We start from the raw sequence: 12,362 nt of genomic DNA, 5'->3' as shown, positions 1-12,362 counted from the left end.
CTATGTACCCGTGGATTTCATTGTGCTTGATATTGATTGCAATCCTACAAGCCCTATCATTCTTGGTAGACCTTTCCTAAGGACTATTGGTGCTATCATCGATATGAAGAAAGGGAAGATTAGATTTCAATTTCCTTTAAAGAAGGGCATCGAGCATTTTCCTAGAAAGAAAATAAGATTGCCTTATGAATCCATGATGAGGGCTACTTATGGTTTGAGCACCAAAGACGACAATACGTGATTCCATCACCTTATGCCTAGCTAAGGGCGTTAAAAAGTAGCGCTTGGTGGGAGGCAACCCAATGAATTTATCTTTTTCTTTATGTTTTGTTGCGTCCACACCATCATAATTATGTTATGATTGTGTTTTGTGTGTTTCTTTTTGTGTTTGAGCCAAGCAAAACCTTTATGACTAGTTTTGGTGATGGTTGTTTGATCGTGCTGGAAAAAGACAGAAATTTTGCGCTCACGAAAATATTTTTCATTTTTATTCAGGAAGAGATTTTGAGTTCATTCGTTATGCTGCTGGTTGATATGCCTGTTTCCCAGGCAGTCATTATTTTTCAGAATTGTTTAGGTACCAGAAGTATACGAAGTATACAGATTGCTACAAACTGTTTTGTTTTTGACAGATTCTGTTTTTGCTGAGTTGGTTGCTTGTTTTGATGAAACTATGGATAGTATCGGGGGGTACTAGTCATGGAAAAGTGAGAATACAGTAATATAACATCAATATAAATAGAAATCAAGATTTCTACAGTACCAAAAGAGGTGGTAGTTTGTTTTCTTGTGCTAATGATATCACGAGTTTCTGTTTAAGTTTTGTGTTGTGAAGTTTTCAAGTTTTGGGTGATGTTCTCATGGACAAAGGGATAAAGAGTGGAAAGATCTCAAGCTTGGGGATGCCCAAGGCATCCCAAGACAAATTCAAGGACACCAAAAAGCCTAAGCTTGGGGATGCCCCGGGAAGGCATCCCCTCTTTCGTCTTCAATCCATCGGTAACATTACTTGGAGCTATATTTTTATTCACCACATGATATGTGTTTTGCTTGGAGCGTCTTGTATCGTAGGAGTCTTTTCTTTTTGTTGTGTCACAATCATACTTTCTGCACACCTTTTGAGATAGACATGCACTCATCGTGAATTTGCTAGAATGCTCAGTGTGCTTCACTTATATCTTTTGAGCTAGACCATTTTGCTCTATGTATTTCACTTAGATCTTTTAGAGCACAGCGGTGCGTAACTTGGTAGTTGGCTTATGCTATGAAAATTAGTCCCAAAGGTGATAGGTACCCAAAGATAATACAAAAACTTCCATCTTCATGTGCATTGAGTATAAAGAGAAATTTGATTCCTCTCAATTAGTTTTGAGACGTGGATTCAGTAATATTAAGAGTTATGTTAGTAGGGTGTTGTGAATCTAGAAATACTTGTGTTGAAGTTAGTGATTCCCATAACATGCATGTATGGTGAACCACTATGTTAGGAACTCGGAGCATAATTGATCTACTGATTGTCATCCTTTGTGTTGCGGTCGGGATCGCGCGATGGTTAACACCTACCAACCCTTCCCCTAGGAGTATGTGTTTAGCACTTTGTTTCGATTACTAATAAAAACTTTCACAATAAGTATGTGAGTTTTTCATGACTAATGTGAGTCCATGGTCTAGATGCACTTTCAGCTTCCACCATTGCTAGCCTCTCTAGTACCGCGCAATTTTCGCCGGCGCACAAACCCACCATATGCCTTCCTTAAAACAGCCACCATATCTACCTACTATGGCATTTTCATAGCCATTCCGAGATATATTGCGATACAACTCCCACCGTTCCGTCTCATGACTTGTGCCGTCACCCTCATATTGCCATTGCATGATTGTAAGATAGCTAGCGAGATGTTTAACGTCATACGCCAAGTTAGATCGTTGCACATCCCGGTACACTGCCGGAGGCATTTCCTATAGAGTCATCATCGTTCTGAGCTTTGAGCTATGAGCAAATAAAAGTGTGATGATCATCATTATTAGAGCATTGTCCCATGTGAGGAAATAAAAAAAAAGAGGCCAAAGTTCCACACAGTAAAATTTAAAAAAAATAGAAAAGAGGCCCAAGAGCCCAAACAAATTAAAAGAGAAAAAGAGAGAAGGGACAATGCTACTATCTTTTCCACACTTGTGCTTCATAATAGCACCATGTTCTTCATGATTAAGAGCCTCTTGTTTTTTCACCACCATATACTAGTGGGAATCTTTATTATATAACTTGACTTGTATATTCCAATGATGGGCTTCCTCAAAATTGCCCTAGGTCTTCGCGAGCAAGCAAGTTGGATGCACACCCACTAGTTCTCCTTTTGAGCTTTCACATACTTATAGCTCTAGTGCATCCTTTGTATGGAAATCCCTACTCATTCACATTGATATCTATTAATTGGCATCCCCATACCCCTTTGATACGCCGAGTCAATGTGACCATATCCTCCTTTTTTGTCTCACAACCACCACCACACTCTATTCCACCATAGTGCTATATCCATGGCTCACGCTCATGTATTGCGTGAGAGTTGAAAAAAGTTTGAGAAAGTAAGAGTCTGAAAACAATTACTTGGCCACTACCAGGGTTGTGCATGATTTAAATTAGTTGTGTGAGGATGATGGAGCATAGCCAGACTATATGATTTTGTAGGGATAACTTTCTTTTGCCTTGTTATTTCGAAAGTTCATGATTACCTTACTAGTTTGCTTGAAGTATTATTGTTTTCATGTCAATAGCAAACTATTGTTTTGAATCTTACGGATCTGAACATTCATGTCACATGAAAGAAGTTACAAAGGACAACTATGCTAGGTAGCATTCCACACCAAAAATTCAGTCTTTATCACTTCCCTACTCGAGGACGAGCAGGAGTTAAGCTTGGGATGCTTGATACGTCTCCAACGTATCTATAATTTTTGATGATTCCATGCTATTATCTTGTCAAACTTTGGATGTTTTGTATGCCTTTTATATCTTTTTTGGACTAATTTATTAACTCAGTGCCAAGTGACAGATCCTATTTTTTCCATGTTTTTGACCCTTTTCAGAGGAGGATTTTAAACGGTGTCCAAACGGAATAAAACTTCCGAAAAGATTTTTTTCCAGAACAGAAGATACGCACAAGACGTGAGAACCAAGGCAGGGGCCACCAGGGGACCCCACAAGCCCCCTAGGCGCGGCCAGGGGCCCGCGCCTAGCAGGCTTGTGGGCCCCCTATGGCTCGTCTGCCCTACCTCTTCCGCCTATTAATTCCTAAAAATTCCAAAACTGCGAGAGAGATCCACGAAAATACTTTTTCGCCGCTGCAAGCTTCTGTCTCCGCAAGATCCCATCTGGGGCACGTTCTGGTGCCCTGCCGAAGGGGGGATTCAGATACGGAGGGCTTCTTCATCAACACCATGACCTCTCCGATGATGCGTGAGTAGTTCACCATAGACCTTCGTGTCCATAGCTAGTATCTAGATGGCTTCTTCTCTCTCTTTGATCTTCAATACAAAGTTCTCCATGATCTTCATGGAGATCTATCCGATGTAATCTTCTTTTACGGTGTGTTTGTCGAGATCCGGTGAATTGTGGATTTATGATCAGATTATCTATGAATCTTATTTGAGTTTATTATGATCTCTTATATGCATGATTTCATATCCTTGTAATTCTCTTCGAGTTGTGGGTTTTGTTTGGCCAACTTGATCTATGATTCTTGCAATGGGAGAAGTGCTTGGTTTTGGGTTCATACCATGTAGTGATCTCACCCAGTGACAGAAGGGGTAGCGAGGCACGCATCATTTTCTTGCCATCAAGGGTAAAAATATGGGGTTTACATCATTGGTTTGAGTTTATCCCTCTACATCATGTCATCTTTCGTAAGGCGTTACTCTGTTCGTCATGAACTCAATACACTAGATGCATGCTGGATAGCGGTTGATGTGTGGAGTAATAGTAGTAGATGCAGAAAGTATCGGTCTACTTGTCTCGGATGTGATGCCTATATGTATGATCATTGCCTTAGATATCGTCATGACGTTGCGCGGTTCTATCAATTGCTCGACGGTAATTTGTTCACCCAGCATATTACTTGCTATTTTGAGAGAAGCCTCTAGTGAACACTATGGACCCCGGGTCTACTCCACACCATATTTTCAGCCTTACACTTTTTACTTCGTTTCACTTTCCGCCTTCAGATCTCACTTTGCAATCAATCTTGAAGGGATTGATAACCCCTTTATAGCGTTGGGTGCAAGCTCTTTTGTGTTTGCGCAGGTACTTTGGACTTGACCTCGATTCTCCTACTGGATTGATACCTTGGTTCTCAAACTGAGGGAAATACTTACTGCTCCTGTGCTGGATCACCCTTTCCTCTTCAAGGGAAAAACCAATGCAAGCTCAAGAGGCAGCATGCATCCCTCATATGCTATAGTTCATCACGAAGCTCCAGTAGCTTAGTGGCAGTGACTTTGGAGAACTATATCAATCACTATCTTATCTAGAAGATCAACTCCCACTCGATTCAAGCGATTGTAGCACCGAGACAATCTGAGCACAAGCTCTATGATTGAGCTTTTCTCCCTTACTCTGCAGGCAAAGAATCTTGTCGGAGGTCTCATACCTCTCAAAACGGGCACGAGCCTGAAATCCTAATTTCAACTCTTGTAATATCTCATATGCTCCATGACGTTCAAGACGTCTTGGGCGCCTAAATTCTAAGATTTTAAGCAGTACACGCTGAACTATCACGTAGTCATCAAAAACGTGTATGTAAGATGTTCGCAACATCCACAGACGACGCCCGGGGGTAGCACACCGAGCGGTGCATTAAGGACATAAGCCTTCTATGCAGCAATGAGGACAATCCTCAGTTTACGGACCCAGTCCGCATAATTTCTACTATCATCTTTCAACTAAATTTTCTCTAGGAACATATCAAAAACGGTGGAGCTACGTCGCAAGCTACAACATAATTTGCAAAGACATATTGACTATGTTCATGATAATAAGTTCAATTAATCATATTACTTAAGAACTCCCACTCAAATTGACATCCCTCTAGTCATTTGAGTGACACATGCTCCAAATTCACTAACTCAAGTCCGATCATCACGTGACTTGAGTTAGCTACAACGGTGAACATCTCTATGTTCGACCTTTCGGTCTCTTGTGTTCTGAGTCCATGTCTGCACATGCTAGGCTTGTCAAGTTTAACTCGAGTGTTCCGCGTGTGCAACTGTTTTGCACCCGTCGTATGTGAACATAGAGTCTATCACACCCGATCATCACATGGTGTCTCGAAACAACGAAATGTTGCAGCGGTGCACACTCGGGGAGAACACAATTTTATCTTGAAATTTTAGTGAGGGATCACCTTATAATGCTACCGTCGTCCTAAGCAAAATAAGGTGCATAAAAGGATTAACATCACATGCAAATCATAAGTGACATGATATGGCCATGAAGTTGTGCTTCTCGATCTCCATCACCAAAGCACCGGCATGATCTCCATCGTCACCGGCGCCACACCATGATCTCCATCATTGTGCTTCCATAGAGGTTGTCGTGCCACCTATGTTGTTACTACTAAAGCTACTAAACTAGTGATAAAGTAAAGCATCATCGGGCGCAAAAATAATTAAAGACAATCCTATGCCTCCTGTCGGTTGACGTAGCATCGACGTGCAAGTCGATATTTAACCATTACAACATGATCATCTCATACATCGAATATATCATATCATGTCTTTGGCCATATCACATCACAACATACCCTGCAAAAACAAGTTAGACCTCCTCTAATTTGTTGTTGCATGTTTTACGTTGCTGCTATGGGTATCTAGTATGATCGCATCTTACTTATGCAAAACCACAACGGTGATATGCAAGTTGCTATTTAATATTCTCCAAGGACCGCCTCGGTCGAATCCGATTCAACTAAAGCTGGAGAAACACACACCTGCCAATCATCTTTATGCAACAAGTTGCGTGTTAGTCGATGAAACCGGTCTCCGTAAGCATACGAGTAATGTTGGTTCGGGCCGCTTCATCCAACAATACTGGCGAATCAAGAAAATACTTAGGAGGGCACCAATCTGAATATCAACACCCACAAACTCCTTTGTGTTCTACTCGAGATGTCATCTACGCATAGAACTAGCTCATGATGCCACTGTTGGGGGACATCGCATGGGAAACAAAAAAATTCCTACGTGCACACAAGATCTATCCATGGTGATTACCATCTACAAGAGGGGGAGTGCATCTACATACCCTTATAGATCGCCAAGGGGAAGCGTATATAACGCGGTTGATGTAGTGGTACGTCTTCACGATCCAATCACGATCTGTCCCACGAACTCCGATCGAGTGCCAAACGAACGGCACCTCCGATTTCAGCACACGTACAACGTAATGATGTCTCCGCCTCCTCGATCCAACGAGCGAGGGTGGAGTAGTAGATGAGTTCTCTGGTAACACGAGGCGTGGTGGTGGCAGTGGTGGTGCTATACCGACAAGGCTACGCCTAGCGCTACCGAAACCGCAAGCGGAGGAGAAGACGATCTAGGGAGAGAGAGGGGTGCCAAGGGCTTCGTGTGTCCTCTTGGGGCGCCCCTCCTCTCCATATATAGGTGGAGCGGTGTGGGGAACAGCCCCTCCAAGCCCTAGGGCACAGCCAAGGGGAGAGGAGGTGGAATCGTAGTCCCCTTCCTTCCCTTCCATCCAAAGGTGGACTTTCCACCTTTCCCAACTGCATGGGCCTTGAGGGACTTGTGCGCTTGGCCCAATAAGGCCATGACATCTCCCATGAGTCCATGCAAACCTGTGGGACGTCGTGGAACCCTTCGTGGACTTTCGGACTCCTCCAAAAGTTTCCGGAACCTTCTAGAAGCTTCCCAGTACAATACCGGAAAATCCCGAAACTTTTCCGGTAGCCAAAATATGACTTCCCATATATAAATATTTACCTCCGGGCCATTCCGGAGCTCCTTGTGACGTCCAGGATCTCATCCGAGACTCCTAAAAACTTCCGATTACTAGCACACATAATTCATGAATACCAAATCGTCACCAATCCTTAATTGTGCAGACAATGTGGGTTCGAGAACTATGCAAACATGACTGAGACACTCTCCGGCCAATAATCAATAGTGGGACCTGAATATCTGATACGTCTCCAACGTATCTATAATTTTTGCTTGTTCCATGTTATTATATTATCATTTTTGGATGTTTTACAATCATTTTACTACAACTTTATTTTTTTTTGGGACTAAGTTATTAATGGTTGCAAAATTGCACAAGTTCTTGTTTCACACTTTTATTTGTAGGAATTAATTAGAAATTTTCGAAAAAAAACGCAAAAGAAGCCTTGTTGGAGGAGCATTCTGACTTTCTTCAAATCAGTTCACAAATAGTTTTTAGAGATCATCAGTTTGACCCCCGAAGACCGCATCAAATGGAAAAAGCTAAAACTAGGAACGTGTGTGGAATTGTATGACAATGATTCTGGACTACAAGTGCTTACAAAATGGTGTTCGTATGCGATCTGGAGAGCCGTTTTACTGAAGGCAAATATCTGATTACAGATCACGAGAATTGTTGACGTGATTGAGTCCAACTCTTAACATATCTGATATATTCGGTCAAGGCACGAATTTGGAGACTCGTGAGGGCTGTGAGGAGCCCCTAGGAAGGTTCTAGAGGTGCCCGAGAGACATTGGATCAAGGTTCCATCCATGGGAGGGCCATAGAGCACCACAGAGGCAGATATAAGGAGAGAGAAAACCCTAATTTTGGTGGAACCATCAAGAGCCACAAATTTTCCTCTCCCTTGGCAGCCGCCAAGAATGGGAGAGGCTCTTCCATTGCAGCACCAAGACCAATGAAGAAGGAGGGGAAAGGGCTCGCCATCCGTCAACAAATCTCTCTTTCTCACCATGATAATGTGTGAGTAATCCTCCTTGAGGCTGACGGTATGTACTAGTATCTATGTGTTCAATCTCTCTCTCACGTGTTCTTGAGATGGCTCGATCTTGATGTATCATGAGCTTTATTATTATAGATGAATCATATGGAGTTTTCCCCTCTCTATCTTCTTGTGATGAATTGAGTTTTCCGTTTGAAGTTTTCTTATCGGATTGACTCTTTAAGGATTTGAGAACACTTGAATGTCTTGCGATGTGATATCTGTGGTGACAATGGGATGTTCTATTGATACACTTGATGTGTGTTTTGGTGATCAACTTGCGGGTTCCATGACCTTGGGAATCTATGCACACGGGTTGGCACATGTTTTCGTCTTGACTTTCCGGTAGAAACTTTGGGGCACTCTTCGAAGTTCTTTGTGTTGGATTGAACATGATGAATCTGAAATTATGTGATGCATATCGCATAATCATTCCCATGGGCACTTGTGGTGACATTAGAGTATCTAGGTGACATTAGGGTTTTGGTTGATGTGTATCTTAAGGTGTTATTCTAATACGAACTATAGGGATGTTCGTGACACTTATAGGGATAGCTCATAACATTGATCAGAAAAGATAACTTTGCAATGGTTTCGTACCCTACAATATTGTTTTCGTTTGTTCTCCACTATTTGTGACTTTGGAGTGAACTCTTTGTCGAACGTGAGGGATTTATATATGATTCAACTATGTTAGTATTGTTGAGAGAACTTGCACTGGTGAAAGTATGGACCCTAGGCCTTGTTTCCAAGCATTTATACAACGTTTTTCTCGGTGTTTACTATTTGTTACCTTGCTGTTTTTATATTTTCAGATTACAAAAACCGATATCTACCATCCATATTACACTTGTCTCACCATCTCTTCGCCGAACTAGTGCACCTATACAATTTACCATTGTATTGGGTGTGTTGGGGACACAAGATACTCTTTGTTATTTGATTGCAAGGTTGCTTGAGAGAGACCATCTTCATCCTACGCCTCCCACGGGTTGATAAAACTGAGGTCATCCACTTGAGGGAAACTTGCTATTGTCCTAGAAAACTCTGCGCTTGGAGGCCCAACACGAGTCTACAAGAAGAAGGTTGTGTAGTAGACATCAAGCTCTTTTCTAGCACCATTGTCGGGGAGGTTAGGTAAGTGACACTGACATCCAGTCAATGAAGCTCTTTTTTGGCGCCGTTGCCGGGGAGGTGAGTGCTTGAAGGTATATCTTTAGATCTTGCAATTAAATATTTTAGTTTCTTGTTTTTAGTAGTTTGGTATTATAAAAAAACTACAAAAATGGAATTGAGGTTGCTTCATATGCTTCATCTTTTCAATGTCTTTCGTGAAAATGATGGAAGGGAAAATTGTGCTCAAGTGTTAGAAGAAGAAGTTGTTAAAATGTTTAGCACTAAATCTTTGAGCGATGAGCAAGATAGAAATATTGTTAGTATGAATTCTCTGAATATTCATGATGATAATGATATGCAAAGCCACAAGCTTGGTGATGCAATGCTTGATGAATATGATATTTTAGTCCCCCATTATTGATGAGCAAAACTATTATGATGATAGCATGCCTCCTATGTATGATGATTATTGCGATGACATGTATGCTATAAAGAGTGATAGTAACCATGAAACTTGTTATCATTATTATAATATTCAAAGTGGTTATGTCAATCAAGTACCTCATGATAGTTATTTTGTTGAGTTTGCTCCCACTGTTATGAATGAGAAGTTTGCTTATGTGGAGAGTAATAAATTTTCTGTGCTTGTAGATCATGAAAAGAATGTTGTATGTGATATTTATATTGTTGAATTCCTTCATGATGCTACTGAAAATTAATTATGAGCGAGGAACATATGCTTGTAGAAATTGCAATAATATCAAGTTTCCTCCTATGTGTTCAAAGTTTTGAAGTTGTGCTTATTTTGCCTTCCTATGCTAGTTGATTCTTGCTCCCATAAATTTTTTGCTCACAAAATCCCTATGCATAGGAAGTGGGTTATACTTCAATGTGATTCTCATGAGATTCATGATGCTCTTTTGCATGTTATAATTATTATTCCTATGTGAGCATCATTGAAATCATCATGCCTAGCTAAAAGGCATTAAAAAAAGCGCTTGTTGGGAGACAACCCAACACTTTTACTTTATGTTTGATGTGTTCACATGATTAATCTACTATAGTAATCATGTTTTACGCCTTTTATTTCAATAAAGTGCCAAGTAAAGCCTTTGGGATAGTGTGGATGATAGTTGACTTGATTCTATGCAAAGCAGAAACATTTGATCTTAGTCCAGGAATTTTTTAAATTCACTGGAACGTGCTTTTGATCTGAATTTTGTACACATGATTTCTATACAAATTTCCTGGATTGTCCTAAGTTTTGAGAATTTTGAGAGACAGGGAAGTCTGGTTACACTATAGATCTTCACAGACTATTCTGTTTTTGACAGATTCTATTTTGCATCCATAGTTTGCTTGTTTTAGTGTTCCCATAGCCTATATTCAGTGATATAAATGATGGGAATGGTAGAATACAGTAGGTATCATGTGGGAACAATTATGAATCTTGTCTTGACAGTACCTAAGTGAATGATCATTATTTATTATACTAACCCATCTCACGAAGTTCCGTTAAGTTTTGTGTGATTGAAGTTTTCAAGTTTTGGTTGGCACACCGATATGAGGAGAATAAGGAGTGACAAGAAACTAATCTTGGGGATGCCCAAGGCACCCCCAAGGTAATATACAAGGAAGACTCAAGCGCCTAAACTTGGGGATGCCCCGGAAGGCATCCCCTCTTTCGTCTTCAACATTATCAGTATATCTTAATTGGAGCTATATTTTTATTCGTCACATAATATGAGTTCTACTTGGAGTGTAATTTTATTTTGTTGTTATCTGTTAGGTGTTTTTTGTAATCTTATTTTTCAATAAAAAGTTCCAATAATTGCATTAGGATGCTTGCATTGCATGCTTTGATTGGTGTTGTGTAAAAATAGAAAATGGTGTTGTAGTGTTTGAATTTTCATATTTTACTCGAACATGAAAAGTTTCTGAAATTTTTACACAGTGTGGTCACATACATTTTATAGCATGTCCTCAATTTTAATAATTTTTTGAGTTACATAAGTACACTAATTTCATAAATTTCTATAGACTATTCTGTTTGGACAGATTGTTGTCATAGTTTTGTTATCTACTTCTCCTATAGTTTCCATAGCCTATATTGATAGATATAAATTGTGGAAATGATAGTAAATAGTAGGTTATGTTTGGAATAATTATGCAACTTGTCTTGGCAGTACATAAAGAGTTGATTTATTATTATGTGCACTAACCTATCTTACGAGTTCTTTTCAAGTTTTGTGTGGATGAAGTTTTTGAGAATAGGTGAAACTGGGATACGAGAGGATTGAAAAGATACAAAAGCTCAAGCTTGGGGATGAGCAAGGCAGCCCAAGTTAATATTTCAAGAACTCTCAAGCATTTAAGCTTGGGTATGCTACGCATCCCACCTCTCTTCGTCAACTATCAATTAGCCTATGTTGAGCCTAAATTTTTATTCGTTTACATGATGCGTCCTATTCTTGGAGTGCTATTTTTATATTTCTTTGTTGTTTAAATAAAATACTCACATCTGAAAATTTTCATTGAGAGAGAGAGAGAGAGTCCTCACATAGCTACTTAATTGTTTGACTACTCATTAATCTTCACTTGTATCTTTTGAGAGTAGCTTGTCATTTCCTCTCATGTTTCACTTATATGTTTTTGAGGGATGAAATCTTTATGCTCATGTGGTTCATTTAAAAAAATTTGAGCTTGTCGAAAAAGGAATGGCAATATATGAAACTAGTCTCAAAGTGATAGATATCCGAGAGGGATATAAGAATAACTTACATGAAGATCATGGGACAAATTAAACTTGATTCCTTGTAATAGTTTTGAAACATGATGATAGTAACATGTGAGTCATGTTAGTGAGTAATTATGCTTTAAGTAGGAATGTTGGTGTTAAGGTTTGTGATTCCCTATGCATGCACGAAATTCAATAGTTACACAATGAAGTTACATCCTACTTGTGGTGCATTATTCGGTGTTAGTTATGACTCAATGTTCACTTATGAGATTTTTTGTTCCTCGGTTTGGTTGCTTCCCAATCTACTTCCTAGCCTTCATTTGTACTAAGTAGAAATACTACTTGTGCATAAAAAATCCTTAAACGAAGTTTTGCCTCATGAGTCCACCATACCTACCTATATGTGGTATTTCCATGCCGTTCCAAACAAATTTGTATGTGACATCTCTAAACTTTCAAAATCAATTTTCTCTTTTGTGTGCTCATACCGCTCATGAAACGGTGGGGAGTATCCA

This window comes from Hordeum vulgare, chromosome 1H (assembly GCF_904849725.1).
Source record: "Hordeum vulgare subsp. vulgare chromosome 1H, MorexV3_pseudomolecules_assembly, whole genome shotgun sequence".
In the NCBI taxonomy this organism is placed as follows: Eukaryota; Viridiplantae; Streptophyta; class Magnoliopsida; order Poales; family Poaceae; genus Hordeum; species Hordeum vulgare.
Note: the sequence above shows the minus strand (reverse complement) of the source record.